Raw genomic sequence first — 5,256 nt, 5'->3', positions numbered from 1 at the left:
TTTTTTTTCCAAACATTCTACCATAAATGTCTACATATATAAACATTTATATAACGGATACATTCGACTACATTGAAACTTATCCAACACAAACAAATCTTTTTTTTAGAACATATTGATTGATGGATTTTTTTTTAGAACACATTTATAGTACATCAATCAAATCTAAAAAAAACAATTACAATGAACAAAGAACTTTGCAGTCCGTTATTTATCTTCTATTTTTTTTAATTAATATTTTTTTTATAGGGGAGTTATATTCTTGTAATTAACCATTTTTTAATAATCAATAAAAGTTTATTAATTGTTTTCTCATTTCTCTCCACTTACTCACAAAAGATGTGTGAGTATATATTATACTTTAACAAAAAGAATTCTTCCAATTATACATGTTAACAACCATACAAACTGTGAGACCCCGAAAATAAAATTGGTAAATAAGTTGAAAAATATTCAATTTATTTTGATGGTAATTTTGTAAATAATTTGAAAAATAATTGATTTAAATTTAAGGGCAAATTTATAATTCAAGGATATGGTGGCAAAATTGTAATTAAAAACAAAAATTTATATATGAATATGTATGGAACGATGTTATGGGTTTGTAGAGAGGGAATTACATGAACTTATGTATAAATATTAATATTAAATTTGTCTAATGTCATCCTAAAAGCTAAGGAAAGCAACTCCCGATAAAATTTGCATGTAGGTGGACATGTCACCATGGATATGTATACACACGTGTCCATATATATATATATAAACAAATATATGGTTACAGCATGTTATTTGGTTATTTCAGAACCTAGAGAGAGATGAGCAATAATACATCGAGATTTTCTTCAAACTTTCGATGAAGTTTTATCAAAGTTGACCTGAATTTATGATCTTCCTCTTATCCACCTAGCTTTGATAGAATGTATGACATCTCAGATTTTAGATATATAAATATATGTTAATATGAAATTTAAATGTTAAGGAGAATATGATTATTGAAATATGATTTTTTTTTATCAGAATCAACAATAGAAAAGTTTAAATTCTAGCTACGAGTATGTTCTTGAATGCACTTAAGTCATTAAATGATTATGTGAATGGTAAATATGCTCTTAAATATTATTTAGGAGGATATATAATCATTAATAAATTGGACAGGAAAATTAACTAAATACTCATTTAGTTTATTTAATAGGTAAGTTGGTTGCTCATTAATCAAATAGAATAAACTTACTGAGTCGTTAATAAAGATGAAATGACCATGTTTAAAGCTTGTGGCCTTTTCTATTTCACTTTGTTGGAAATAGTCTACCCATTTCGTTAACGATGTAAATTATTTTATTAGGTAGACCGATATTTCGTATTGGTATATTTCAGTTCAACCACGAATCTACAGACAATAAGGTATGTTGCGACCGGGTAACATACGACAGGTATCTGTACTATATGATATATGTTTGATTAATTGGATTGAAAATACATGTCTATATGCCTTAATGTGTTGAGTTGATGTGGCATACATGACATGCACGTTGAGCTATTATCCTTGAATACCATGATATGATTTGATTTGATTCTGGGGTTTGTGAACACAATGCTATGTTTGGTATTACATGACCCTTAAAGCATAGTCATTTGTGGCCCCGATGATTGATTGAGATTTGGGATTTGATGGCGCTTTGTCGACGCTATCATACGATTATCCCTGATTGAGGCCGGTGTGCCAGCTGGAGCATTGATTTTATAGCGATTCGATTGACTCTGACATGTGCTCAGTGGATGGGCATTTGACCTTATACCTCCACGACATACATGCATTGCATAGCATATATCATCGTTTAGATATCTGTGGTATATATTGTGGTTGCTTCAGACTGAGCTTTGCTCACCCCAGATGGGGCTGTTATTGTGTTTGTATGTGGACAATGACAGGTACTCCACGATATCAGGAGACCGGAGATGGTACTTCTGGCGGGAGTCACAGTTTGAGTTGAGGTTTCGTGGTCTTTCCCAGTATATATGTTATGTATCTATATACCGGGTATGTCCCAAGCATATGATTTGTTGTTGTATGAGTTGTTTTGATTATGTGTGGGCATGTTTTATGATGTGAGATGAAATATTATTTTTAGTATTCAAATAGCATATTTTGGGCTCATTATAAAGAAAATTTAAACTCGTTTTCCGCTGTAATTAATTAACCATAATCAAATTGCATTGTAATAACGATTAGGAGCTAAGGGCCCCACACGGAGTGGTATCAGAGCATAGCTGGGAATGCTCGATTGAGTCTTGTGTACACTTATAGGCACAAATGAATTGTGCGTATGTGTTTGATTTATTCGTATTACTTGCTCCTACTTGATTTAGTTTGAGTAAGTTGTTGATGAGATTGATGATATGAGATGATGATGATGTGAAATTGATATTGATTTGTGATATTGATCCTCTGATTTGTAGATGGATCCCACGAATGAAACTGCGAGTAGCAGTACTGAGAGGATAGTTGGACAATTCGAAGAATTGTCCATGGATCTGGTGATAGCTCGATTCCAGGACTTGAAACCACCGAGGTTCTTTGGCACTGAGAGTGCAGAAAGAGCTGAAGCCTGGTTGAAGGATATCGAGCATCTGTTTAATATTGTTGAATACTCTAAGGCTCGGCGAATGAAACTTGCTCTGTATCAGTTGAAGGACCGAGCAAAATCTTGGTGGGAAGCCGCTGAGATTGGACTGAAAGAGGCCGGGATTGAAGTCACATGGGATGTCTTCAAGGCCCATTTTTTGGAGCAGTATTCCCCTCCTTCTTATTATACTGCTCAGGAGAATGAATTCAATAGTCTGCAGCAGGGAACGATGACTGTTGCAGAATATGCTTCGAAATTTTCGACTTTGTTGAAGTATGCACCTCACGTAGCTGCGAATGCAAAGGCAAAATATAACAGGTTTGTGAACGGCTTACATCCTGCGATATATACTTTTGTTGTTTCTGGTTTGGCTACAAGCTACGCAGAGGCAATTGAATGAGCAAAGGAAGCTGAAGCTGGACTAAAACGAGGAGGTTCTCAGTACACTCCTCCACCTCCAGTGGCAGCTCAGCAGTCTACCTTGCGTCCGAGAGGTAGGAAGTTTAAGAAGACTGGTTCCACTGTTTCTTCTTCTTCTTCGAGTTCCAGTGGATCCCAGAAAGTGAGTCCCGTGATTGCTCCTTATTGTAATTATTGTGGAGGCAAACATACTATCGAGCAGTGTCGAGGTATGTTTGGTACTTGTTATCATTGTGGACAGGAAGGCCATTTTTCTCATGTATGTCCGAACAGGAGTACGACTTCTTCTCAACCCCAGCCAAGATTTAGAGGTGGCACCAGTATGATGAGACCTGTTGTTCCTGTTCCATCTTTTCAGCAGTCGAATGTTCCACGATATCGAGGACCGGGTGGTCAGAGTGCCCAAGTCCCTCCTCAAGTTCGAGTGTATGCTATGACCGAGGATCAGGCTAAAGAAGCTCCTGGTGGTGTGATTGCAGGTATTTGCATGCTTTGCGATTATCCTGCACGTGTTTTATTTGATACAATAGCATCTCACCCATTCATATCTCATGCATTTGTTGCATCACATGATATTATGTGTACTCTGTTGTATGATACATTATCAATAGCCACGCCAGCAAGAAAGATTATTCTGTCTGAGCAAGTTGTGCATAATTGTGTATTGATATACGAGGACAATGTGCTGTTTCTGAATTTGATTGTCCTTTCAATGCACGACGTTGATTGTATTGTTGGCATGGATATCTTCACAACAAATCTAGCTACTGTCGATTGTTTTCATGGGGTGGTTCGATTTCGACCTATTGATGGACCCAAGTGGAATGTTTATGGCAAGGGTTTCCAAGCTAAAATTCCATTGGTATCCTCTCTGGAAATGTCCCGACTTTTGTTTAGCGGAGATTAGGGTTATCTTAACTACGCTGTTGATGTCTCGAAAAAATAGCCATCTTTATCTGATATTCATGTAGCAAAAGAATTCTCGGATGTATTTCTCGATGAGATTCCTGACTTTCCGCCTCATCGAGAAGTTGAGTTTAGTATTAATCTTGTACCGGGAACTGCGCCTATATCTAAAGCTCCTTATCGCATGGCACCTCTTGAATTGAAAAAATTGAAAAAACAATTACAGGATCTTCTCGATAAGGGATATATTCGACCGATTGTATCACCTTGGGGAGCTCCAGTCTTATTTGTTCGAAAGAAAGATGGTACTATGCGAATGTGTATCGATTATAGGCAATTGAATCGGGCTACTGTGAAAAACAAGTACCCACTTCCTCGTATTGATGTTATCTTTGATCAGCTTCAGGGTACTTCTGTATACTCGAAGATTGATCTTCGTTCTGGGTATCATCAAGTACGTGTTCGAGAAGAAGATGTGCCTAAAACTGCTTTTCGTACCAGGTATGGCCACTATGAATTCTTGGTTATACCTTTCGGTCTCACGAATGCTCCTGCTGTCTTTATGGAAAGATTGAGATTTGATGGCGCTTTGTCGACGCTATCATACGATTATCCCTGATTGAGGCCGGTGTGCCAGCTCGAGCATTTATTTGATAGCGAATAGATTGACTCTGACATGTGCTCAGTGGATGGGCATTTGACCTGATACCTCCACGACATACATGCATTGCATAGCATATATCATTGTTTAGATATCTGTGGTATATATTGTGGTTGCTTCAGACTGAGCTTTGCTCACCCCAGATGGGGCTGTTGTTGTCTTTGTATGTGGGCAATGACAGGTACTCCAGGATATCAGGAGACCGGAGATGGTACTTCTGGCGGGAGTCACAGTTTGAGTTGAGGTTTCGTGGTCTTTCCCAGTATATATGTTATGTATCTATATACCGGGTATGTCCCGAGGATATGATTTGTTGTTGTATGAGTTGTTTTGATTATGTGTGGGCATGTTTTATGATGTGAGATGAAATATTATTTTTAGTATTCAAATAGCATATTTTGGGCTCATTGTAAAGAAAATTTAAACTCGTTTTCCGCTGTAATTAATTAACCATAATCAAATTGCATTGTAATAACGATTAGGAGCTAAGGGCCCACACGGAGTGGTATCAGAGAAAGATCATAAATTCAGGTCAACTTTGATAAAACTTCATCGAAAGTTTGGAGAAAATCTCGATGTATTATTGCTCATCTCTCTCTAGGTTCTGAAATAATCAAACAACATGCTGTAACCATATATTTGTTT

This window comes from Primulina huaijiensis, chromosome 14 (genome assembly GCF_012295235.1).
Source record: "Primulina huaijiensis isolate GDHJ02 chromosome 14, ASM1229523v2, whole genome shotgun sequence".
Lineage (NCBI taxonomy): Eukaryota > Viridiplantae > Streptophyta > Magnoliopsida > Lamiales > Gesneriaceae > Primulina > Primulina huaijiensis.
The sequence above is the reverse complement of the archived record's forward strand: the minus strand, read 5'-3'. Positions refer to the sequence as shown.